Source organism: Rattus norvegicus, chromosome X (assembly GCF_036323735.1).
Source record: "Rattus norvegicus strain BN/NHsdMcwi chromosome X, GRCr8, whole genome shotgun sequence".
Classification (NCBI taxonomy): domain Eukaryota; kingdom Metazoa; phylum Chordata; class Mammalia; order Rodentia; family Muridae; genus Rattus; species Rattus norvegicus.
This window is the reverse complement of record NC_086039.1, coordinates 17,887,468-17,915,379: the sequence shown is the minus strand read 5'-3', so window position 1 is coordinate 17,915,379 and position 27,912 is coordinate 17,887,468. Positions and strand designations below refer to the sequence as shown.

Sequence of the window (27,912 nt, the reverse complement as noted above, 5' to 3'; positions counted from 1 at the left end):
CTTGGTACATAAACATATTACATCTCACCACTGGGCTGAGGGGCAGAAGGAGTAGATTCATTCTCTCTGCTTAGGCTTTTTCGTAGGAGCTGTCAGTCCTCTGTACCTCCATTTCCTCTGAAAGTCTGATCTAAGCATGGCTTTGTTATGAATGTCTCGTAGAGCTTTGCCACACATCTTGCTTTGCATCCAAGTTATTTGAACTGCACCGTATCTTTCCCCAAGGGAAGAGACTCACTACTATTGCTCCATGCCTCAGATAGCAGTAGGCTCTCCCTAACTTGTTAGGAAATAAACCTACTCGGTTCCCATTTTGTTCTAAGTATTGCCATTTCAAGAGCCCCAAAATGTCTTATCAGCAGCTATTCAAATCGCTTCTCCTTATCCATATTGCATAATATGGATAAAGTGGTTTACTAATTCAAGAGGGTTTCAGGGTGTGTCGTGTTGCATGGCATGAACTCCATCCTCAGTCTCAGTTCTAGCCACCCACCTAAGGTGTGGTGGTTACTAACACGACAAATACCGCCCACATCTTACTCCATAATGATACAAGTTTATGAATAAGTCTTGATCTGAAATGATGTCCAACTGATGAGATACACTGAGTTTAAAATTACTCTTCATTCACTCACTCACCGAGAAAAGGGGAAAAAAGACAGTAAATAATCTGCAGAATTAGAATCTCCTAACCCTGTCTGATTTGAGCTGACCCTTACGAGCAAATGCCTGACACTTCTACACCTTAATTCCTTCATACTAAAGTTGACATTAAAAGCTAGGAGTGTGACTCAGTGCCCATACAGCACCCACCTAACACGTGTAAGGTTCCATCTCTAGCTTCTTAGTAAAAGTTATTATGAATAAATATTTTCAGTAGGGGGAGAAAATCTGCTGAAACTGTTTTAAGAAATCCCATTTGGCTTAAATTTTGTGACATACTGTTATACGTTTTAAGAGAGTGTGTACAGGCTTCTGCCATATGCCATTTGGCCCACAGCAGAGTCAAGATACCACTTGCTATAAAGGACAGGGAAGCTCCACCCAGGAAATCTCAACAATGTGGTTCCTTAAACAAGACCTAAAAGATGACAGCAACAATTAACAAGCCAATGTGGCTGGGGAAATGCTCACACGGGTTTATCCCTATATGAAGAGTTACAGGCAATCAATGGTTCCTGAGAGAAGGAGAGTAAGCCTTCTCTAGGGATGAGCCCCTGATAGGTTAGTCACTCCCAGGAGGTCAGCCCTGAACACATATGAGCAGCACTAAATGATCTCAGCAGGTTGATTTATAAACTTATATACAGAAGTATAACAATAATGACACAATAAGAGATGGTGAGTTTGAAAAGGAATGGCAGGAGATGAGAGGAACTAGAGGGAAGGAGTAATGTAGATAAAATGCTCATATGAAATTCTCTTAGTTTCTGCTTTTTTTATTCTCTCACATATTACAACCAGACTGCAGTTTCCCCTCCCTCCTCTCCTCCCAGTACCTCGCCCCTCCCCTCACAACTCTGTGCTCCCTCCCATCCACTCCTCCTCCATTTTCCTTCAGAAAATGGCAAGCCTTCCAGAAATAATGAATTAATTAATTAATTATTAAGCCAAGAAATATTAAAATATGTTGTTTTCTGGGTTTCTGTAGCCAAAACAATCATGGGTATTTCTAGGAATATCTACTCACTCAGAATGAAATATAAGACTAAACAGGGCTGTACCAAATGATACACTATCATTAGTTGTGTTATAATAAGCTTATAATTTTATGAAGAAGGTCTAATAAAGCACTAATATTAATAAGCTACAAAAATTTTAAAAAACCAAATCAAGGAAGTTGCTCTTTTTTCCTTCATTTCTTCTTTGACTCTGCTATAAGGTGGCTCCCTAATTCTAGAAATGCCCTCATCTTCATTTGTGCAACCCTTGCAAGGGTTTCTGGGTTTCTGTGCTCCTCTCTAATGGTCTTTCCTTTCAATCTTTGTTGCCATCTCACCCTCAATGTTCCTAATACGCCTAGTCAGTGATAAGAATGCATCTTCCTAATCAACTCAAAATTCTGTTATGACTTTCAGAGATCATTCTCCTCGAATGAATTTCAAATTCTAAATATCTAATTCCTGCTCTCTCATTCATGCTACAGCCTAATTCAAACCATTTATCACCAAATCACAAGGCTGAGACCTGAGTCACATATCTAAAACAAAGTCATTATACTTCCTCAAAGGCAGACTCTTCTCTCAAAGTTCCCTGCAATCACTAGTGTAATTTTGTTTTAGCTACTTAGGTATTTTTTTCTCTTTCGCCCTTTAGTCCTAGAAATCTAAGTTATCACTAACTCTGGACTTGCTTGTGTCCAATATTTTCTTATTCCTTTCCTTTCTTTTTAAAAATGTATTTATTTTACATGTATTACTATTTTCTGATAGTATATCTGTGTATTATGTATATGTCTTTTGCCTGTGGAAACCTGAGGAAGATGTGGAGTCCCATGAGATTGGAGTTAAACATGGTTGTGAGCCACTATGTGGGTGCTGGAAATCAAACCCAGGTCCTCTGGAAAAACAGCCAATGTTCTTAACCACTGAGCCATCTCTCCAGTCCCCATCTCCTTATTTTCTATCCCCACTCTCTGCTTAGATGCCTAGGATCTGATTGTTTTACACCCCTTTCTCAGTTATTCCTCTCCAAGCTCATTCCCTGTTGTCAGCTGAATTCCTCTTCTGCCTGGCAGCTCTTCACAGCCTTCTCCAGTCAAGCCTACTTGGTCATCCCCCACCATCAATCTCCAACCAGACTTGTATTTCTCAGCCACAGTGGATTGTTACCCCCTCCTTCCACGTGTCTAAATATTAAGTATTAATTAAAGGTAAGCCCAAGCCTCATTTATTCCTGGATATTCTTCTCTTCCTTCCCTAACCTCCCTTTGGACCATGGCAGTCACTACATTATATTTACATCAGCGCCACTCTACTGCTCCGTGAACAATAGCATAATTCAAGGCATACTCTTCTAGTGTCCTCCACAGTGCTACACACAATGCTTGCTCAAGAAAGCTTTTGGATCATATGATAATGACTGTTCAAACTATAATAATATTTTTAGACAAAGTCTTGCTATAATGCAAACCCTGGACTGGGCTAGAACTCACTATGTAGCCCACACTGGCCTGGAACACCTAATCCTGCCTCGGCCAGCAAAGTGCTAGATTGCATACATAAATCACTTAATGAAAAAAGAAACTCATGCTTTTATTTCTCTCCTCAGTGATTACATACGGAATCTAAAACAGCCCATGAGAGTTATTACACTCATCCAAATTCTGCTTCTCTTGTTGCTATGGAATTTAACACATACACACACACAAACACACACACACACACACACACATCACATAACGTTAAACATGTACAACTGTGGGACTTTTGTAACAAAAGAACACAAAATGCAACTAGATACTCTCCTTACACGTGGAAAAACTGCTTCTCCCCCATCCCAATCCTAGTTTAAACAAAGCTCTTAAATGAAAAAGCAAGGAAAACCAGAAACCCTTCCTTCTCTAGATCTCTGGAGAAACACTGCTCTAAAACTGACCCTGGTGGTGTAGAGGTGGGTGTGGGGAAGAAACCTTAAATTCAAGAGCTCAAGTTAGGTAGAAGAAGAGTGCTCAGGACATCTCTCTCAAAGGCCAGAAGTTCACAGCCACCTTATTTTCTAACTTGTCGTGCTGGATTCTTAAGTCTGTTTAAACTATCCTATTGCTTAATATCACTGAGCCACCAAATAACAAATCCTCCATAGTTAACTCAAGGAAACAGCCTCGCAGCCACACACCCTGATTGTACTCTACCTCATGTAACTTCATGAGCTCCCTTTTCACAGGCGAACAGAACTTAATTAGCTACTTACGAAAACAAGGAGAAGTTAGAGACCCACATATGCCAACCTTTGTCAGGTTGGTGACCAATATTCCTTAATTATTCATATAGGCAGGCAAACTCAGAACCTGCTAGTGTTTATCTCAAGGTTCATGTAACATTTAGCTAAGAAATTATTGCAGGGGGAGGGGTAAGAAAAAATGGGCAAAACACTCAGCAGACTGGAGTAGCAAAGTGTTCAAACTATGTTAGACCATCAGTGTGAACAGTTCTCCTGGAGTCGAACACTAACAATGACATTTAAGTACATCTTTCTTCTTCCTAAACAAAGATGTTAAGAGTTTTCTATCAGTGATGTGCCAGATTTTAGGGTAATTTAAAGCTGTATCTCAGTAAGCTTGTAAATTTTATTTTCGTTTGGGTTGTTTAAGTCAGGGTCTCAAGTCGTTCGGGATAGCCAAGGATGCTCTTCAGCTCCTAAGCAGGCTTCAGTTCAAGCCCTGGAACTGTAGGCATGTGTAGCCTAGCGGGGTGATCACCAGGAATTTTACTGTGTGCTCATTCAAATGCCAACCCTGTAAGCCACACAAGATCTTTCCAAAGCAAGCAGGCAGGTTTCCTAGCCACAGGAACCTTAGGAGAGTTATGTCTAATTCTAGGATAGGACACAAATAGCATGTGAAAACCCACCATTTGAAAGTTAATAGTTGGAAAACGAGAATTTTGCTATTTTGTTTTCATACTGAAATTTCAGAGGCAAAAAACATTTGTATATCATTTATTATTAAGTGTTAATAGTAATCCATGTATAAAGGTCCTGCCTATGAGAATATTTCATGTATGTGTATATAGATACGAGAGAAAAAAGAAGAAACACACTGAGAACCTTTTGTAGATTCTGTGGCACAAGTCAAGATATAGCCAGTCAGCTCGTAAATTTGCCACTAACCGCAAACTAAATATAATTCAAAACACCTGGAAGTCTCTTTTAAAACAAATAAATGAACTGAAAAGACCCTACAGATCTTGGCAGTTGTCAGAGTTTGGGCTGCCAGACAGATGGCATCAATCTCTTAGGACAAAGAAACAAGTCAAGGACTTCATTCCTTCCATGGAGCAGCACCTCTGCACATGAATTACTATTTACAGTTCATAACATAGAGCCTCAGGGATGCCATGTGTTTAGGAAGCCATCCCTGGGCTGCGAAAGAAAGAAGGTAAACAACGTTCCCAAGCAAATTCTCACCACTTTTTGCTACACACCTGTGTTCACTTCATGGCAAATGGCTGAGCTGTAACTGGGGATTTGGCCACTACTCTGCACAAGTGTTACAGTTTAAGTTGCAAGTTTCAAAATTTCTCAGTATCCTTTGTTTAAAGCAGTAACATCATCAAACCCCTCAATACGCAAGTGTTTCAATGGTACAGGAGAATCCACTGGTTGAGATGGAGCAATGGGACACCGACAATAAATCCTGACCTTACAACTAATGCATAAAGAAGAAACCATTGGCCAATCAACAGCTGTGGAGACTGGATGATGATCGAACCTGAAACAGGCTCTTGGCTTATTATTTTCTCTAGCCTCTAAAAAGATTGTGTGTTCACACACACAGGTAAAAATTGGACATATAAAAACATTTGTAAGTCTCACAATATTCCTAACACATGACAGTCTACAAAACTGGGAGTAAATATAACTGGTGGGAGTCAGGATGAAGTGTCTAAGAAAGGTACAACACCTCAGTGTTACACCCTAGTCACCTCTACAGAGTGACCGAAAGGTTCCATAAAAGAATATTGGCTAAGTGCTTTATATGTACCTAGACCATAATCAATCAGCTTAATATACTTTTGAAATACATATCTTAAGTACCTACTTATATATTATGGACAACCATTTTAGAGGCAATAAAATAAGATACTTTCATTTGAAAAAAAAAAAAAAAGACTGCTTCATTCCTTCAGCTTATATATATTGAAAGCCTTCTGTGCCATAGGTTTCTGAAAGGAAGACATGTTTCATTATTTGTAAGAGCTCAGGCTCCTTGCAAAGGCACAGAGTAGGGTAGTCTAACAGAGAATGGATTATTGTAGAAGGATAAAATGCATACAACAGTATGCATTATAGTATTAAAGGGATTCCGGAGCAGTATAAGAGTTGGAAGGGGTTAGGGATTTGGCTCAGTGGTAGAGTGCTTGCCTAGCAAGCGCAAGGCCCTGGGTTCGGTCCCCAGCTCCGAAAAAAAAAGAAAAAAGAAAGAAAAGAAAAGAAGAGTTGGAAAAAAACACTAGATCCATTCAACATAGCTTCATGGAGATGCAAGGTAAGTTCAGCCTCAACCTGTAGCCCATGCAGATAAAGCAGCTGAAATGAGACAGGGCATCACAGAGAAGACCAGGGTAGAGGGGGAGATTCAGTAGAGAGCAAGGCAATTCGAGAAGGCAGGAGGCAGAGCCAATGGGCCTCACACTGTGGCTCAAGGCTTATGCCAGTCCCAAGCTCCTTATTATCTATGTTTCTGGAAGTAAAGTGCAGACACGAACAAGCACTAAGGAAGTTCTATAGCAATTCGACCGTGAGTTTATGCCTTATAAAGCTAATAATAATGATGCTTATCTTTTATATGGCTTTATAAGCTTATTCTGCAGTGATTTTATTATATTTTGCAAAAATGACAACTTGTAATGGTTTAAAGAGGCTAAAACTGTAATTAAGATCAGCAGGCCTTTCAGCACAGCTGTTTTAAGGAAGAATGGTAGTGCCTCCACCTGCAACTGGAGACACTACCGGTCCTTTAAAGTGTGGAGTGAGTTAAGGAGAGATCAATTAGGTGAGGGGAGGTGCAGACAGCCTTGAAAGTTAAGGAAATTACAATAGTTTCTGGCTCAGTCAATAAGTACTCATGGCTAAGGGAGAGACATGACAAAAATAGTTATTTTGTAGGACAGGTTTGTTGGGTTTAATTGAAAGAGAGAAAAGAAACCTAGTCAGCCCTACTGGGATTCAGTAACTTGGAAATACGAGGAGCCATCTGAACCTGAAACACTTCCCGGCCAGTGTTAGACAATAACAGCACTGGAGGAGGAACGCTTAGATTCGCTGGGCTGTATGGGGATAAAAAAGTACAATAGAAACCCAGGGTTTCTTGATGAACCAGAAGGAGCCTGTTTCTCTAAAGGGAAAAGTTTAAGTCCTAAGAAAGGGACACGAAGTAAGAAATTAGGAGATACAAAAGGCTGCCTTGCGGGATGGAGCTGATTTTCTGCAAGGTGAGATGGACTGGGATTGTAAGCACAGAAAGCAAAATGGGTTAGAAGAGCAACAGTAAAAACATGAAAACTCCTGCCATCTACGTAATCTGTAAAGTAGCCCACATTCCCCTCTTCCCTGGCAAACCCTCACACCTGAGTGAGTGCATGTTAAAATAGCCATGTGCCCTACCTCCCATTTTAAACAGAGCATGATTAAGATTGCCCCTTTGCATGAGGACTTCCAGAAGAGCATTTGAAGAGTCCTTGGAAACACTGTCACATAAAGTAACTCTAGCCGTCTGGAAGCATTCAGTTTTTAGCATGTACATCTTGCCACAGACATCCTATATGAAAGTGGTCATTCTTCCCCTTGCTAAACTTGTACCTGGTGGGACTAGATTTAATAAGCAGCAACTAAGAGATTGCTTTTTAACTTTTATTGAGTTTGCCCTCTGACAATTTTATACATGTATAAGTATTTTCTAATTATCAGAGACTTCTTTTTAACAGTGCTTTGCTGGTAGTAACTCAAAGGTACACACAATTAACCTCTGAATCTAGTTAAGAGATGGTCTTACAAGGTAAGCTACCATATATCTTGTATAAGAAGTACACTCGAACCCCCAAAGAAGCTAGCTGCAGGACATAGGAAAAGGCCTACATATAAGGAAACTATGAGCAACCTTTGACAAACTTAACAGGTACAAGCAATGATGTGGCTTCAGCTTCAAAAGGTTACCTTCTTGAAACTTCAATAAGCAGATGAATTTTGGCCAATGAGGTATTTTAGGCACATGAGGCAGTAACATATAACACTATATCAGCAGTTCCAAAATGTGTGTTGGCAATATCAGCTGGTTCCCTCATCAGTATTCAGGCTTCGACTTCTTCTGTGTCTGTGTTCACGTTTCAGGCTCCTGCCTCCAACTTTTCCTTATTGTGTAATTTTCTGGTTTGGAGCACTAGCAGCATAGTAAACATACTGTGGGGGTTAATCTTTACTGTCAACTTGACTAGCCCTGAGATTACCTACACATTTCAGAGGGGTTTAAATGGGGAGGGGAGATCCATCTGAAATAAGGATAGAATCATCCCTTGGACTGGGGTTACACACTAAAAATAAAATTAATTAATTAACTAATTAATTAATTTTTAAAAAGCAGGATAAGGTAAGCTGAGCACCAGCCTCTCCCCCCACCCCTCTGCTTCTTGATTTCACATGCAATGTGACAATCTTCTTTATGTTCCCTCCACCATGCCTTTCCCATCAGGATGGGCTATGTTCCCTCAAATCGTACATCCAAACAAACCCTTCCTTCAGTTGCTTTCATCAGAGCAATGAGAAAAGAAACTAACACACCCAGAAATCCAGCAGTAAAGAAACACAGATAGGAACGGTGACACACACCTTTAATCTCAGCACTCAGAAAGCAGAGTCAGGTGATCTCTGTGAGTTCGAAGCCAACCTTGTCTATACAGCAAGTTTCAGGCCATGCAGAACTGCACAGTAAGACCCTGTCTAAAAATGTATCAAAAAGAAACACTGAATTTTTCATTAACCCATTTTGGAAATGATCTATTATAAGAGACAGAAAGATAGATTCCTAATTTATCCTATAACTAAATTTTATATGAACTAAAAATGAAAAAATGGAATCAAATTATAACTACAAAGAGAAACTTCTTCTTTAAAGATTTGCCACAAGGAGCCAGTAAGATGACTCAACAGGTAAAAGTACCTGTGGACAAGCCTGACAGCTGAGTTCAATCTCTGGAACCCACAGGGTAGAAGGGCAGAACAGATTCCTGGGGGTTGTCCCCTGACCTCCATATATGCCAGACATATATACACCACACACAAAAAAGATCCTATGAAATAACAGGAGAAAACCAAATAGAATAAGATGGGCAACCAAACAAGCTGGTAAGGCTTGTTCTACAGCACATAACCACTAGATTACAGCCTGACATCTCTCTTTAATCCTCCAATCTGAATTCTGCAATGCTTCGAAATCTAAACCTTTAAGAAAATTCTATACCATGAAGCTCCATGTCTTGCAAAAAAATTAAATCATTATATAAAATTATCTTCAGACTAATATGTCTAACATTATTTATACAAAGCATAAGTGAGTGAATCCCATCCCCGAGGTACCCACAAATTTGAAATCCAAAACATTTTTGGGTCCAGACATATTCATTCAGTATTAGAAATAAATGAATCACTACACACAACAGTAAAAAAAGTGAAATATCACAATAAAATAAGAAACTGAAGCTATATTTTTCACATTACTCAACTACTCCTGAAATCAAATGAAATAATAAAGTTAAAACAAAATTTCATTGCCAAATGAAAAACTGAAAATGCACTGCTAACTTTCAGATGCTAATCATTATCAAATAATATTGTAAACCAGTGAATATGGACACTCTAAAATGAGAAAGACACTTGCTTCTTTATCAAATGCACTTTGTACCAAGCACGGTTCTCTCACAGCTATAGTCATTTGCATATTTTTAATCCCCAAATGTGATTAAATCGTTACTTCAATTGATTTGACTCATTGAAGCCTCAATTTGAGGTATCTGCACATGAACAAAACATATCATCTCTGTCTCAAATGGTTTATAATAATTATAGATATTTTCTCTTCCAAGTATACTTCAATAGAGCTAGAAGAATGCGCAGACTCCTAAGGAACTTAGGCAACCCCTTAACCCAGCTATGAAAATAGGCATCTGTGCCCCACTGATACATGGAGATTAATAAATAAAATGTTAGTTGAGAAAAGCTTTCCCACAATGGTGGCTCTCACTTATAATCACAGCACTCTGAAGGGTAAGGCAAGGATCACTTGGAGTTCAAGGCCAGCCTCGGCTACATAGGAAATCCCAGGTCAAACAAGTAAGACCCTCAAAACAAATAAACACCATAAAAGAAAGAAAAATCTAGGCCCAGAGTGCTAACGTGTACCTCTAATTCCAGGATTAGGAAAATAGGAACAGGAGAATCGAGAGTTCAAAACTCATCCTTAGCTTAAATAGCTAAGGATGTAAGTTCAATGCCAGCCTAGGCTATGAGACCTGTTCCAAAAAAACAAAACAAAACAAAAATGGGAGTGCTAAGAATAAAAGAAAAACAAAACAAATCCACGCCTAACAAGCAATAAAAAGCAACAAGACTTCCTCATTTGGGACACATACAAGTAGAAACAAAAGAAGTTGTGACAACGGACAGAGTAGTATAAACAGTTTGCATTTCAAGTGTGGTAAATAGTCTTGTCTGTGTGCACACGTCCTTGCGTTACAACTTCAAGAGCGCTTTGAAGAGCAAACGTTGGTACGGTTAGCTGCATGCACTCTAAATCTGTACGTGCAGGAGGGCAGTCTTTACATCAGTCATTCATTCAGTATGTTGCTGTTTTCCTCTCTTTCTCATAATTGCCAGTAGCATAAAATAAAGTACTTCTTGCAAATTACTTGCTGTACTTATTGGGGAGGGGGGTCATGTTCTCTTTTCCTAATTTAACAAACATTTGAATGAAACCTATCCTATGCCTTTACTTTCTAAAAGTTGCTCCCCGCTGCTCCTTCCCACGGCCCTTCCTTGAATCCTTTCAGTGGTCAGCAGCCCTTGATAGGGAAAAAGACTCTTCCCATCCTGTTTCATATGATTGCATGTGTTGGAATTAGGGCTCGAGACCCCATATGAACAACAATGCCAAGCAACCAGAGCTTCCAGGGACTAAGCCACTACCTAAAGACTATACATGGACTGACCCTGGACTCTGACCTCATAGGTAGCAATGAATATCCTAGTAAGAGCACCAGTGGAAGGGGAAGCCCTGGGTCCTGCTAAGACTGAACCCCCAGTGAACTAGACGCTTGGGGGGAGGGCGGCAATGGGGGGAGGGTTGGGAGGGGAACACCCATAAGGAAGGGGAGGGGGGAGGGGAGGAGGGGGATGTTGGCCTGGAAACCGGGAAAGGGAATAACAATTGAAATGTAAATAAGAAATACCCAAGTTAATAAAGATGAAAAATTTTTAAAAAATTAAAAAATAAAAAGAAATCCTGAAAGCAGATACCAAAGACCCCCATTAGGAGCAAGGGGTCCTTTGCATCTATGCTCCTTGTGGCCCTTTAAGACATTCAAGGTTTTTAAATGTTTATTCTGAAGTTTTTTTTGTTTCCCTAAAGGTCATCTGCATTAAAGGCAGTTTTTCATCACTGTTGCTCTGGGGAAAAAAAAACAGCCTAAACTTGGCCAACAGAGAAAGCAGTCCAATCGTCCCCATTTGTGCCAGGACATTAGCCTATGACACTGCCATGACACAAAGCTATGACATTAGAAGGCAAAATAAACTGGGCCCGAGGACTAATACTAGTTTCCTAAATGATGCCTCCAAGAATCTGATGACTTGGGAATTGAGAGCATGCGTGCTGCTGGGGTTCAGTGTTTAGCTTTAATACAAGTAACTATAGCACAATGCATTCCTCTCAGTACCCTTTTGCTATTCTGTTCAAAGGTCAACTGTTGCTATTTTCAGGGTGCTAGTCAGACAAAGAAACAGATGTGTTAACATTTGGATTTCAATAGTGATTCTTGGAAGACACAACTTTTACACTTTAAAGAATTCATTGAACAAATACGTAACTGGAGTGAAAACTTCCTCAGGCTAACTCTGAGCTGGGACAAACTGAATATCATGGTGGCTTTTGATGCAATTTCCACACCAGTTTGGAATTTGTTCATTTGATCATTACTTTTCCCTTTCTGCTTGGGGGGGGGTGGGTGGGCTACAGTATGAGGATTCAGCTTCCAGAAAAAAAATAAGATAAGATCCGAGTGAGAAAGCCAGTGGTTAAGGGGAACACTTGCTGTTCTTACAGAGAACCACACCTTCTAATCCTTCTAAGTAGTGCCACTCCCTGATGATTAAACATTCAAATATATGAGCCTATGGGGGCCATTCTCATTCAAACCACCATAGCCGCTTACACTTCAATTGTTCCCATTGGACTACAGTGCCTCCAGTAATACACGCTAATCATTCTATCCTCTCCAGGAATCTACTCCCTTTCCACACACATTTTGCTCTTTCCTTGACTGTCTGTATTGGCTAAAAAAAAAATCTAGGTTTGAGAGCTGGAGAGAGGCCTCAGAGCTTATGAGCGCATACTGCTCTTGCAAAGATTCTGAGGTTTGAGTGCTAGAACCCACATCAGGCAGCTCATAGGTGCCTGTAAATCCAGTTCTAGGGGATACACCATTTTCTTCTGACCCCCATGGACACCTGCATTCATGTGTGTACACATAAACTCTTTTTTTTTTTTTTTGGTTTTTTTTTTTCGGAGCTGGGGACCGAACCCAGGGCCTTGCGCTTCCTAGGTAAGCGCTCTACCACTGAGCTAAATCCCCAGCCCCCACATAAACTCTTATACACCCTCACACACATACACATGCACACACAGGGATGGAGGGATGGAGGGACAGAATTAAAAATGCACTTTTCAGAAAAATAGGTAGGCCTGGTGTGGTAAAAACACAACTATGATCTCAATATTTAGGAAGTGAAGTAGGATAAATGCAAGTTCAAATTAGCTGGGCTTCATAGAAAGAAAGTACTCTCTATGTCTCTGACTCCCTCTGTCTATCTCCATCAGTCTGTCTCTGTCTCTCTCCACCTTTCTGTTTTTCTGTCTGTCTCCAGCTGTCTCCATCTGTCTGTCTCTGTCTCTGTCTGTCTCTCTATCTGTGTCTTTCTCTGTCTCTCTGTCTCTCTGTCTCTCTCTCTCTGTCTCTAACACACAGACACACACACACAGATACACACACACACACACACACACACACACACACAGACACACACACACACACACCCCTCCTTGCCATTTGGGGGCAGTGAATAGGCCAAATCTTTCTCCTCAACAAACGACAGTACCTAAACAAAAGGTACACTTAAATAAGGGTTAAAATTTTTATGTAAGAATTTTCAAGGGAGATTTTAAGACAGGCAGATAGATGCTATAAGCTGGAGCAATTAATATGTGCATGTTTTTTAAAAGTCAAGACTGGCCCTAGGTTCAATCCCCAACACCAAAACTAATTAATAGTGTAAAGAGAGGAAATGAGCGCTTGCATTTAAAGAGCAGGGCTACTGTGCTGTTCAGCAGTAGAACAGTTATCTTGAGTGTTAAGTCCCTGGGTTCCGCCCCAGCTCCACAAAAGCCAAAAGATGAAGAGCAGCCGCTTATGCTTCTCGAAGTGCTTTCCTATTACTTAGTAGTCAAGAAGAACCGTAAGCAGATGGTATCTGTAGAGAAAGTCTTAGACATGGGCTAGTCTTGCTCCCGTTTTACAGATATAGGCATTGATACATTACAGATATAGGCTAACCTTTTGTTAGCAAGAGCTAATAAGCACACCTTACACCAAATAAATTCCGTACCTATCTCCTCTTATCAAAGGCATTTTTTAAAAAGGCAATAGACAAAGATGAAGAAGGCGGGAAAGCTGAGTCTACTGACACAGACCTGTAGTGTCAGCAGCTCAAAGCTGTGGCAGTAAGATTGCAATACCTAGGCGACAGGCGACAAAGGGAGTTGAAGGATATCCAGCAAGCTAGTGAGACCATGTCTCAAATGTTTTTTTTTTTTTTTTGATTCTTTTTTTCGGAGCTGGGGACCGAACCCAGGGCCTTGCGCTTCCTAGGTAAGCGCTCTACCACTGAGCTAAATCCCCAGCCCCTCAAATGTTTTTAAAGAGGAAAAAAAGTGAGAGATAAGGATCATTAGTAGGGTACTGGTGCAGCATGTACACAACCCGAAGTTAATTACTAAGGAGAAAAACAAAATCTCAAACACAGAAGTGTTGTATGGACAGCCAACATGAACAGTCATACCTGGAAACACTCAAGTCAACAACATGAGTTCAGCAAAGGCACGGTTTGCCATCTGTAAAGGGACTGCACAGACCCTTTAGGGTTCCAAGGATTAAGCAGGTAGAGTAATCAAGGAGACAACCTATAAAATGGTGAAGAAGGCTATTGAAGTAGGTCAGTAGTAAAGCATTTGCACAGCATGCACAAAGCCCTGGGTTTTATCTGCAATGTGAAGGAAGACAGGAAGAGAGAGAGGAAAGAAGGGAGGGATGGAGGGTGTGTGTGTGTGTGTGTGTGTGTGTGAGAGAGAGAGAGAGAGAGAGAGAGAGAGAGAGAGAGAGATTGAGAGGGGGACTGAGGAAGGGAGGAAGGAGGGGTGGAGGGAGGGAGAAAGGGAGGGAGGGGGAAAAAGAAAGAAAGAAAGAAAGAAAGAAAGAAAGAAAGAAAGAAAGAGAGAGAGAGAGAGAGGGAGGGAGGGATGGAGGGAAGGGGGTGTGTGTGTGTGTGAGTGAGAGAGAGAGATTGAGAGGGGGACTGAGGAAGGGAGGAAGGAGGGGTGGAGGGAGGGAGAGAGGGAGGGAGGGGGAAAATGAAAGAAAGAAAGAAAGAAAGAAAGAAAGAAAGAAAGAAAGAAAGAAAGAGGGAGGGAGGGAGGGAGGGATGGAGGGAAGGGGTGTGTGTGTGTGTGAGTGAGAGAGAGAGATTGAGAGGGGGACTGAGGAAGGGAGGAAGGAGGGGTGGAGGGAGGGAGAGAGGGAGGGAGGGGGAAAAAGAAAGAAAGAAAGAAAGAAAGAAAGAAAGAAAGAAAGAGAGAAAGAAAGAAAGAGAGGGAGGGAGGGAGGGATGGAGGGAAGGGGTGTGTGTGTGTGAGTGAGAGAGAGAGAAATTGAGAGGGGGACTGAGGAAGGGAGGAAGGAGGGGTGAAGGGAGGGAGAGAGGGAGGGAAGGGGAAAGAAAGAAAGAAAGAAAGAAAGAAAGAAAGAAAGAAAGAAAGAAAGAAAGAGAGAAAGAAAGAGGGAGGGAGGGAGGGAGGAGGAATGAAGGGAGGGGGAGGGGAGAGGGAAGGAAGGTAGGAGGGAGGAAGGAAGTTGAAATACTCAAAATAGTTAAACACTTTCACAAGTCATACATAACATTCTACCTAATTTAGGAACCCAGTGTTAAATGAATCCATAAGACCCCTTGTTCCAAAATTATTAAGAATTTTAAACTAACAACGGTAGAGCTTCAAACTATAGAAGGCCTTCCTGAGTGTCGGGCCTCTAGCTGCAACACAGGTCAAATGCCTGCAAATACAGTTACCAGGAACTGTGTGGCTTCAAGTTAAACCACTTCCCCTGGATCACAAAGATCTTCTGAGTGTATCCCCTACATACTCTGTGTCACCGGAGAACATAAGGAGCCAACTTACCCATGGTCACACCACTGGTTTGCAGCAGAGCTAGAATCTGAATGTAGGAAGCTCCACGCCAGTTGCACATGGACACAAAAGAACCTTTTACACCCTGTCCCTTCTCCAAGTGACTCAGATCGGTAGGTTGTGGGCAACTGAAGAGGTGCAGCTGTCACCATCACAGCTGAACTGGCTCACTGCTGCTGGCCTAGCCCTGCCCACCACCTGCTCTACAAATTGAAAATCTGCCTTCCAGCATCCTAGACTTCTGGGAAAAGAAGAAAGGCATAACAGGGCTGTCCCCTACTCCTCCTCCCTCTCCATCCATCCATCCACCCACCCGCCTACCCATCCATACATCCATCATCTCTTCCTCTCCTTCCCTCCATTCTGGGATCCCTGAATAGATGCAGTGAGTCCATAAGGACACTGATAACTTGAGAGAGCTCTCTTGTCCTGATATACAGAGCTAGGTAAGGACCACTGATTTCGTCTAATAAATAAGGATGCTGCCACATAACAACTGCATAACTGTGGAAATTATACTAGGCTTAGAGGGGGAAAAAAATCACAGTTTAAAATTCTAGCACTGACAATTACTTGACGTCAGACTGTGGCATTTCACTTCAATGAACCCTAGTTTCCCACATCTATAAACTGGGTAGGTGTCAGTTTCTTGGGTTCTGAAGGACACTTACAGTCACTGGACGGTTGCCAGATTCGGGTCTTGAGAGAAAAGACCCTCTAATCACAGCTACTACTTTCTTTCAAGTGTGTATGCAATTTCACGGTAAACAATTCCTTCACCTCGGGACCTACCTCCATGAAAAAATACATTCTAAAATCCTTCCCTGTGTCCCAGCTTCGCACTCTCTACAAACAGACATGTTCCAATGGACCCTTCCCTGGTCCTAGCCTCCACTCAACTAAAAACTTTAGAAAAGGATACAAGTATAGGTGTGTAGTTGTTCTTTATGTGCGAGTTCCCTGCCTAAAGGAGACCTATTGATTCACAGTCATACTTGTGTTCTCAGGTTCCTTAATGGGGCTTGGGGAAAAATTGTTTTTGATGTAGAGGTTTTTCCTGTTTTTCTCTAACATGACAAGATTAGCCAAAGTGTGCTTTACATCAAATTTTTAAAAACATTCTTCCCCTGCAGAATAAACTGAGCATGGAGTCAAGTATACCCTTCCTGCCACAGCAAAGTACTGCCTATTGCTCTGCTCTAACCTTTGAGAGTGCCTTGATGTGTACTGTCTAGAAATATTTATACACAGAGACAAAGCTTGGAAGAAAATACAAAAATATTAACAGCATCTGTGTGGGAGGGAATAGTACTGGCAAGTTATTCCCACATGACTAATATTAAATATAAATTTTAAAGTAAGTTCTTTGACAGATATGACTGCAAACTAAAAGCTTTTGGGACCCCTCCCTGCTCAAATGTATTACTTCAGAATGATATCATCCTTGTCTCCCATTTCAGCAGTCTTAACCAGGACCATGTCCCCTCCTTTGGTCTTCCCCAGTTTAGCAAATCTCCAGGAACACTTGATAACAATAAGCACTTCAACCTGCAAATCATTGCTTCCTGTGGATTTTCCTAATATACCACCTTTGACCCTTGCTTCCCTGGGGTTCCATTACTAAAGAGATTATTTCTCACTTTCTGCATTCACACTTGAACATGCATCCTAACCCTCTAGAGGGCTTGTCAAAACAGCACTGGGCCCCACTCCCAGAACTTTCTCCCTCACCAGGTTGGGGTCTTGCCTTAAGAATTTTCTTTGTGAATATTTCCTAGGTGATGCTGCCACTGCTGAGGCCCATGCTTAGAGAAGCACTACTTTAAGGAAAAGAGATAAAGTAGATTCTAAGTAGATTTCACAACCTATACTGAATAATGTTTGATTTAGAAAGCTATCTTGGACAGATGCCATTAGATGTCTAGCTATCTGACAACTGGACATTGTCAAAAGGTCCCTAGAGAGTCCAGAGTGTGTGAATGAGTGGGTCTTTGACTCTTGTGCCTTGTCTTGGGCTCTTTTCCTTCTGTTGGTTTGTTTTGTCCTATTCCAATGTGATCTTATTTTATTTTTATCCCACAAAAGCCTGTTTGTATTCTAATTACAGACAGAAAGGAAGTAGATCCAGTGGAAGAGGGAATGGGGAGGAGCTGGGAAGAAGAGGGAGAAAACATAATCAAGATATATTATGTGAGGGGGAAATCTATTTTCAATAAAAGGAAAATTCCCTGCAAAATCATCCCTGTTTAAGAAAAAAATTAGTCAGAGGCAGGCAAAGCTCTATGAGTTTAAGGCCAGTCTGGTCTATATAGCCAGTTCTGGGATAGTGAAGACTACATGGAAATAATGTGTCTCAGGGTAAAAAAGATTAAAAAATTAAAAATTAAAATTAGTTATGCTGACAACCTAACTTTCTTTCAACAAAGCAATGGTGGCTCCTCCTTTTGTACAAAAAAAAGTGGATTTTTTTTCTCCCAATCTGATCCTTTTGAATTTGTCCACACATCCATACTACCATGTATCAGGCACTATGAAGAGACTTGTGGTGATAAACATGACTCTTTCTTTTTTAAGCACAGTCACAATTAATCAAAGGCACAGTGTGCTCACCAAGCCCAGTAGAATATCAGACATGGTGCTGGGATCCATGGTTTGCTTTCTGTAGGATGATAATAAAGATAGACAGGCGTCTACAACACAGGGGTGACAGGAGATGAGATCTCCAGACAATAAATACAATAAATTTAAAGTCACAAGGGCAAATATAATGAGACTCAAGAACCACCATTTCTTCCGTGTGGCTAAGGCAGTCCTATCCCTTCCCCCAGAAAAAGGGGAGGAAAATACCATCGGCAACTCTGCTTTCTTATGAATGATTCCTCAATCTTTATCTCTGACTACCCATCTTTAGTAATTTGATATTTCCATTTGCGCCCTAAACTCCTGCCACTGTAAATTTCTCTATGGACCTCAGACCGTCATGGAGTCAGTCTTCTGACCTCCTCGCAGTGCACTCATTTTACTTGATCAGCATTGTTTTTATCTGCCTGCCACATGCTCTACTACGGCGAGAACCATGGCAATTGTGTTCCTCAATGTACTGCCAACGTCCTGTACTTTCCCCTGGCACAATGCAATGCCTCAACTACCAATTCAATGAACGGTGTTCTCAAGTTTCATATGTACCCAACTCAATAGTGTAAATGTTCATGAACTCATCCCTTCTCTCAATCAAATTCCCCTGTGTTCAACAGCACACATCTGCTTCGTTCTACTTCCTGCACGCTCCACTCCCGTCTGATTCCCTCAGAATCTTGGCATTCATTCTTCCTTCTACTGGCATCCAAGGGCAGTTCATCCTTCTTCCTTCAGACATCCATTTCTGTTGTCTCAAGGAAGATCTGTCTTTTGAACACTTCATAAACACCTCATTTGGGACACAGGCAACATAAATAAGCCATGGAATCAGGCAAAAGGCAGCACATCTCAAATCTCACATCTGCCTTTTAAGTTGTGAGTGACTTTGAACAAGTTACTTGTTCTCTCTGAGGCTTAACGTCTCTATCTTTAAATCTATTTAATAAAACCAAGACTTCCTGTTGATAGGTATTTCTCTGTCTCACAAAGGGAAGAAGTGAACAGGAAAACAGAAAGACCAAGAAAAAGATGATAAAGAACAATGAGACTGATTGAGAAAAATAATATCGAAAACCAAAGAAGAACAAACACCCCCCCAGAGTTATACGCACTTCTCTGTTGCTATTGCTCTCAAAATTTAACATGATATTTAGTCAATCAAGGAACAAAAACAAACTACACAGAAGAAATCAAAGTGTTTCACCACTAAAAAAATGTACAAATGTTAATAGCAAATACTTTGAAAACACAAACACATATTCACAAACAAAATATGAGCTATCCAATAACTGGAATATTAAGCAATGAAAAGAACGAAGCACATGATACGTATTACAGCCCAGAAGGACCTTGAAGACATTATGATAAATGAAAAAAGCCAGACATGAAAGGCCACATGGTATATTATTCATTTATGTGAACCATCCACAGTAAGTAAATTTATAGAGACTGAAAAGTGATGGTTACTTAGCTGTGGCCAGAAACTGAGTGCTAACAGATAGGGAGATGGGTTCTGTTTTCCTTTCCTTTTTTGTTTTGTTTTTGCCTTAAAACTCTACAAGATTAAAAAAAAAAAGTCACATGTAGACAGCAGAGAGCTTATTCAGCAAAGAATTGTGACCGGAAAAGTTTAGACTTGGGGATTAGAAATCCTTGGGTTGAGGCCCAGATGTAATATTTCCTGAGCTTTTTATCTTTGGTAAATTCCTCAGTGTTTCTTCATATTGGATATGAGTGGGGGAAATGTATTTTGCCTTTGTCACAGATGATGTTGGCAGGATCTGCTGAGCTGATACGGTGACAGTATTTTTTTCAACCTTTGGATTGGTTGCCTCAGAATTTTATGGCACATGTCTTCAGCAGGAAAACATCTGAGTGTGTCTGTCTGCCAATGACTACACCACTATACTTACAGTACGGACAAAACATATTAAACAAAGGAACAAACTGTACACATGTATGAAATTCCCAAATGATAAAAACTTTTTAATCACATTTTTATGCCAAATGAAATCAAGGCTGATTTTATTGAAAAAACCACAATTTTGCTATGGCTATGGAAGAAAAGAGCTTCTATTCCTACAAAATGCACACCTGTGCAATTATCTGGATAAATTAGCCATGAACTGAATGCCTTTATCTTCAGATAAGGAATTTGCAGAGCAGGTCACAGAGAACATAAAACAAAACAAAATAAAATAAAATAAAAAAGGAGACTCTGAGTAAAGTATGAAGGATGTTCTTTGTTCATTTTGTCCAGATTTTGAAGTACTTTCCATTTTTAAAATTCTGAACTCAAAGCTTTTCTTGGACCCTCAATGTAGGTGGCAGATTGTCTTGCTAGAAGAACAACAGTTTAACTGGTATTTAAGAAAAGGTAATTTAAAGTCAATCACTTCAAGTTTTTGGAAATTTTCCTAAGGAAATTCACACAGTAGAGAAGCACACATTCCAGGAAATCTAGTAAACCTCAACATAAACAGAAAGCAGAGCTGGAATCCCATCTTAACCTACTTTTGTTTTTTACCATCAGCCCTCATTTCTAGGTTACAAAGATGCCAACCTGGGTAGCCAAGAAGATCAGGATGCTTCTTTCTCCCGGCTCCCAGTTAGGGCCACAGTTAAATCATAAGAGGAGTAGGTTGCTATTGTTTCTGGTCCTTCCCCACACCCCAGAGCACCAAAGTTCCATTGTGGGCAGGTAACACAAAAGAGAAGCTCTCCTTTCAGCCTACCATCTTCCACTCTAGGGTAGAAGTCTCCACAGGTGCCTGGGGCTAAGATCACTGAGCCCCGATTGCACTTGCTCAGTTCCCTCTTATGGTCAATACCCTTTCACTACATAAAACCACTCAATTAAAGACTTATCTCTGAAAAGTCTAGAGCTAGCACCATAATCAATACTAAAGGACCAACAGAAACACAGTCGTGCAGCTATTCAATATGATGCTACAAGTTCTAGGCAGACTAAGTAGGCAGGAGAAATAGTGAGCATATCTGTAACTACAGTTGCCATAACCTTTTTTGTTATTGGCCTTGTTTGTTTTGAAATAGGATCGAACTAGGTAACCCAGCCAGACTTTAAACCTGCTATGCAGTTGAAGATGACACTGAACTTCTGAAACGCTTACGTCCACATCCTAAGTGCTGGGATGACAAATGCGAGCCACCATATGGAGGCTGGCATGATCTTAATACACAGAAAGTCCTCAGAAATTCACGCTTTAAAAAGTCCATCTGAACAAGGAAATGAGTTTATTAGGATTGTGAGTTACTAGGTCAGTAGGCCAGTAAAAAAAAAATCCATGCAATTTTATACACTGTACAATCTGAAATGGTATCTAAAAAACAACTGTATTTTAAAATCTCATGAAAGCAAATAAAATACTTAGTAGTGAATGTACTAGGAAAATGACAAAGTTTGTATTGGGAAAGCTCCAAAGCACTGTTAAGAGAAATTAAAGAATTAAATTAAAGAATGCCTATGCAAATGGAACAATGACATAACAGACAGGGACAACTGTGAGCAAGGATGAGGGACTGGAGCCTCCACACTTGGCTGCTAGAGATGCAAAGTGTGCAGCTGCTTGAGCGAACAGCTTGGTAATTCCTCAGAAATACTAAACATAGTTACCACATGACCTAGAAATTCCTCTCCTAGATGTACAGCCAAGAAAAATGAAAAGCTATGTCCACCCAAAACTTTATAGGCGAACGTTCATAGTAGCATCATTCATAATGGGCAAAAAATGAAGCAAGTCAAACATCCATCAAGTGATGAATGGCGAGCCTGGTGTGGTGCTGCTGCTACTCAATGGTGTATTATTCAGCCATCACATGAAGTAGTTCGCCTGCCGCAGCACGGGTAAACCTTGAAAATCAATGTGCTCAGCTAAAAGAAGTTAGTCACAAATGACCACACACCATATGGTTCCATTTATAGGAAACTTCTAGAATAGACAGGTCTTTAAACAAGAAGTAGATTGGCAGTTGCTGAGGACAGGGTTGAAGAAATAGAAATTAATGGGTACCAAGTTTCGTTTAAAAGAATGAAAATGTTAAGTTATATTTTATGATGGTTTTTCAACTATAAATGCATTTTTTAACTATTAAATTGTACACTTTTAGCTGAGCACGGCAGCAGATACTATAATCCCAGAACTTAAGAGAGGTAAGAAAATTGCTTTGAGTTCAATCCCAGCCTGGGCTAAATAATATGTTCTTGACCACATAAAACTATCTCGTCTCAAATGAATCAACTGTACACTTTAAATGGGTGAATTGTATGATATGAAAAGTACATCTAAATAAAGTTATTTCGAAACATCAATGTTCCAAACAAATGAATTAAAGGTAGAAATCTGAAGACTGGATTTAAAAAACAAGGATGTACTGACTACATACAAAAGGGTATTGTAAATATAATGACACACATAAGTAAAAGCACAATGTGGGGGAAGGATAGTGTGCATGAACACTAACCAAAAGAATGCTGAAAAGTAGATTTTGGAACAAACACTAGCAGCGGGCACAAAAATTATCATTTGACAAAAATCAATCGACACAATAATCCTAAATTTGTAGGTACCTAACAACCAAGCTTCAAATATTGGAAGCTAAAACTGTGAACATAATTGCATAACATAATTACAGTTGGAGATTTCAACCCCACTCTTCAACAATTGATAGAACAAAAAGAAAACCGGAAGAGAGAGACAGATGTGAAGCTTTCTATCAAAAAATTGTATCCTACTGACATTTACAGAACACTCCACGCAAGAATAGGATATCTGTTCCCTTCAAATGGACATGGAAAATTAACCAAGATAAATCATATCTTGGGTCAAATGCAAATATAAATGAACTTATTTTGTGTCTGAATGGATTTAAAAGAATCCAAAGCATACATATTATATTCTCAGTCCAAAATAACACTAAATATGAAATCAAAAGAATAAAAGACGAATGCTAAACCTCTATTTAGAAACCATTAACAGGCGACTGTCATGAGAATTCACATTGAAAAATCCCAGCATTTGGAAGATGAAGAGAATTGTCTCAAGTCTAGAAGTCAACTTCAGGCTTGTATTAGCTATAGCTCTCAAAAAAAAGAAACCCACGAAAAATAAACAGTAAGAAATCTAAAACTTAGGGGATATAGCTTAAATAGCATATGAGGAAACATTTAGACCACTGAACTGTCATTTTAATTTCTCTAATCAATGTTCCAGCCTACATCTGAAGACATTAACAGAGGCCAGCACACCGACGCTTGGGAAGGGGAGGCTTGAGGACGAGGAACTGGGTCAGCCTTAACCACATAGGAAGCCAGCCTGGGCTACATGAAACTGTATCAAGAAGCGGGTGGGCAATAGGAGGGGAGGGAGGAAGAAAAACAAAACTAACAGAGAAAGAGCAAGTGAAACCCAGGGTAAAATGAAAAGCCAAAAATACCCCAGTGGGAACCAATGAGAAGGAAAGCACCAAAACAAAGAAGATCAAGGAAATGATAAGGCAGTTCACTGGGAATCCCGATTAAAGAGATCATTCTAGCCTAGACAGGACATGGAAAAACTAAGAGAAGACAAGTATTACTCCACCGGGAATGAGAAAGGAAAAATCATCACAAATTCCAAAACATTTTTAAATGTAGGAAAATACTATGAATAATTTTATTATAATAGATTTGAAAACACAAATAAAATAGACAAATTTCATTAAAGACACAAATTACAAAAAGAGAGCAAATAAGAGATAATATGAATATTATATGCCTATTAAAGAATGGGATTGGGGCTGGGCATTTAGCTCAGTGGTAGAGCACTTGCCTAGGAAGCACAAGCCCTGGGTTCGGTCCCCAGCTCCGAAAAAAAGAACTAAAAAAAAAAAAAAGAATGGGATTGATAGTTAAAAATATATCCTTTACCATCCTACTTGAAATCCAGCTGGCCTCTGGGGAATTCTCCTAAATAATTACAATAGAGAAACCACCAAGTATACTAACTCACAGCCAGTATTAATCTGATATCAGCACCTGGGAAATATAAGAAAAGAAAACTAAAGTCCAATAGCACTCTCCATAAACATACATGTAAAGATTCCTAATTGAATTCTTTTTTAATACCACAATATGTAAAACTTATAATCAAGACCCTGTAAGGTTCCCTCGGGAATTTAAGATTGACAACACTTGGGGGGAAATCCATTTAATCCACCAGATTAAAAGATTTTTAATAAAGTGTATGATCATAGAAAGAGAAAATGCACTTGAAAATCTAACATTTGTTTCTCATACTTAAAAATGCTCAACAAGGGGTTGGGGACTTAGCTCAGCGGTAGAGCGCTTGCCTAGTGAGTTCAAGGCCCTGAGTTCGGTCCCCAGCTCCAAAAAAAAAAAAAAAATGCTCAACAAACTAGGAACAGATGAGAACATTTACCTGACAGATGGAACTTTTCCAACCTGATAAAGAACAAAGGGGGTGGGGGCCTTTCTAGTGGTCAGAAACAAAGCACAGATGAATACAAGTTCTTCCCACTTCTCAATATTGTACTGGCAGTCCCAGGTAAGACAAAGAAAGAAAACCATGTAGATTTGAAAGACAGACAGACAAGTATTACTGCAAGAGGCGTGCTTATCTCTATGACGAATCGAAAAACTAGCTACCGAACGACTGAGTTTCATAACGTTGCAGGATATAAAGTTAACTGTCTTAGTTATGGTTTCTATTGCGGTGAAATGCAAGACCACCCACTCATGAATGGTACAGCCTCCTGTAGAATGGACCCACCCACATCAATCATCAATAAACCTTGTCCACAACCCAACCCAGTGGGAGCATTTTCTCAAATGAGGTCCCCTCATTGCAAATGACTCTAGCCTGTGTCAAGTTGGCATAAAAACTTGCTAGCACGACATTTACAAATCAACTCTGTTTCAACATACTACAAATAAAACATAAAAATATCATTTTAAATAATACCAGAACCATAAAACACTTAGTAATAAACCTGAAGAGACATTTTATGCCCATATTTACACTGAAAACTACAAAATATTGCTGGGAAGTAAAGTACAATCTATATGGACATAGGTTTACTGTATGCTATTATGTCTCAATACAGCTGATAAGAGTAGCTAAGACTCGAGCATTATCAAGGCCATACTCTCAGAGATCACCAGACCAGCACTAGAGAGGTCCTCTAGCTTGTGACTTCAATGTTCCAGCTCTGAACAGGATGAGTATGACCTGGTATGTTGACCTTTGAAATAACACAAGATGCTTGACTGGCCTAGCTCAATCCTGCTGAACACCTCAGGAGCACAGACATATTATAGGTGACATAGCATTCAGTCCCTGTACTTACTGATAAAGTTGAAGAAATGCTTCCCCTGGACTTTGGAGAATCAGTCATTAGAAGACTGAGACAGGACAAAGTAAGATCTGTGGGAATCTGCTGATGCTCAAGCCGTGACTAAGATAGGGCTCAGGGAAGTGACTGATGTGCTGGCCTTGAAAGAAGCAGCCTTGGAGACAGGTACCTGGCACATGGCAAGTGCGCTCACCCCAAAAAGCAAGCTAAAACAATGTAATAAAATAATCTAATCTAATCACACACCATTAATAAAGAGTTTGTCCTCATCTAAATTAGAATTGAATGTAAACTAATCTTCATATAGGATTAAAGGAGTTTGATAAACTCATCGAGAGCTGAAGCAAGATTTCAAGGGACAAAAGAAATTTCTTCAAGCAAATTAGCCTCACTGGCTTTTTTTTTTTTTTCAGTTTACTCCATGCAGCAGAGCTTATGAAAACAGACAGCCTCAAAACTTAATAGCCACAGACACCAGAGCAAGATACTACCTCTATGTGACTCAGTTACTTCACTATAAACATGGAGGACAAGCATGGCCTAAGCACCATGGTACATGCCTCTAATCCCAGATATTAAGGAGGATGAAAGGCAGGAGGATCGTAGGTTCAAGACCTGCCTAGAAAACGACAGCCTCGCTCCAAAGAAGTCAAAACAAAGAAGTCCCGGGAATACAGTAGGGCAGTAGAACACTTGCCTAGCATGTGGAAGAGCCTGGATTTGATCCCTGGTACCATAGAAAGATAGGGCCGAGGGAAAAATAGCCATTTCATAAAGTTGTTGTAAAGATTGCTGAATTAATATCTGTATGGTGCTTAGAAGCCTGGAACATAGTCCATCCTACTTAAGCAAAATGGGAATCGACCTCTTCCTACTTGTTCATTAAAATATCCGCTGCCAAACATTTATCCAAGCTGCACTTTTCACGAAAATACAGTTTACTTAAAACCAGACTGAATTAATGAGATTTCCAGTCAAAACCTAACCTCTTACCTACTTCTCTCATGGTGATTCTTCCTAAGAACATTATCCAGGAAGTGGTTTTGCTGCTCTGTTTGGAACTGATAACAACTCACCCCCACCCCCACCACCTCACCAAACTCAGACCAAGGTCAAGACTTTATGCTTAGAAAGCAAATCATTTTTAAGAAACAATTAGTTAACATTTTCTGACACAGACACAGAGCTCAATAAGTGGCTATTCATCGGTCATCTTTCCAAGCCACCAAAAAAAAAAAAAATTAACATCCTCATTGTTGTTATTTATACAGTCAGTTAAAACCTTGAGTAGGGAATAAAGGCTTCATATGAAATAGTTACCACCTAAGCAGCTAAGCAACTTTAATAAATTTGTATGAGATAATATTAGTGCTAGTCAACTGCAGGCTTACAGCTTTAGTTTCTGTCAAAATGGTAATGAATGCAGATACTCCTTAGAAGATAGAAAAACTGGAGGAAGATACTATATTCTAAACTGCCTCGCTGAAAAACAGAAGAGGGCTTCAGGATAATTCTGACATTAATTGACTAGTCAGTCCCCTTTGTGGGGAAAAATACTGAGATCATAGGGCTAAGCAAAATAAGCAGAATTCAGAGTGACAAATGTCAAACTTCCGGCTGAGACAGGAAGAATGCGGGGTGTGTGACTACCCTCAAGGACTAAAGAGTCTGAAGCCAGCCTGAGCTATTTAGCAAGACAGTTAAATTTAAAGGGAGGGATGAAGTAGCCATCTCAAGATCATCAAGGACAGGCCTGTAGTCTGACAAGGTTAAAATTGTTTGCTCTTCACAAAGGATGGCAGTCAAGGAATGCCTTTTAGCAAGAGAGTAGAAGTGAGCGTCCCTGCTTTCCTATTGCAGGACTATAAGGAGGGCCTATGGAAAGTGGAAACCATTCTAGATTGGTCACTGGTTGAGGGCTAAGAAAAGCTGCCATACACTGGAAAGGGAGTCTGTTATGAGGCAAGCACAACTCAGGGATTACGAATCCCCACAACAAACAGAAAAGCCAATCAGATCTGGAGACATCGTAAAGAAAGGAAGGAATAGTCCCTGAAAGAGAGAGATCTTTCTGGCATCTTACAGATGTTGCAAGCCCTGGAGAGAAACGGCTTCTCTTAACTCTGTATTCGTCAGCTCAGGTAACAGAACAACTATTTTCTTTCTTTTTTGGTTTCAGCTGGTTCTCCTGTCACAGACACTTTTTATTCTTTCAGTGGCATTGGCATGGCCGCTGAGAATCTTCTTCACTCATATAGATGTTAAGATCAGAGATGTAGTTACGTAAGTCAATATTTCAACTTTATTTCTATTGACTTGGAAATCTTAGGTGACTAAAGGCTTTAGGGACATAGGGAAGATTTTCACTCCATCTATTAGTTTTTATTCTTTGATAATGTCATACAATATATTTTGTCATGTTTTCCCCTCTCCCAACTCCTCCCAGGGCCTCCCCTCTTCCT

The 27,912-nt window shown here is 40.1% G+C and overlaps 1 protein-coding gene across 2 annotated transcripts in view; it reads right to left on the bottom strand.

Annotated features, from left to right (window-relative positions):
- Clcn5 (chloride voltage-gated channel 5) overlaps nucleotides 1–27,912 on the bottom strand; it is a 154,585-nt gene that overhangs the window by 96,465 nt on the left and 30,208 nt on the right. Inside the window, exon 1 of one of the 2 annotated variants that reach the window (XM_039099512.2) lies at nucleotides 14,044–14,345. The exons of the other annotated variant lie outside the window; for it this stretch is intronic. The gene's annotated coding sequence lies outside the window, so the exon portion shown is untranslated. Of the gene's footprint in view, nucleotides 1–14,043; nucleotides 14,346–27,912 lie in introns of those variants that run through there. 2 annotated transcript variants of the gene reach the window in all.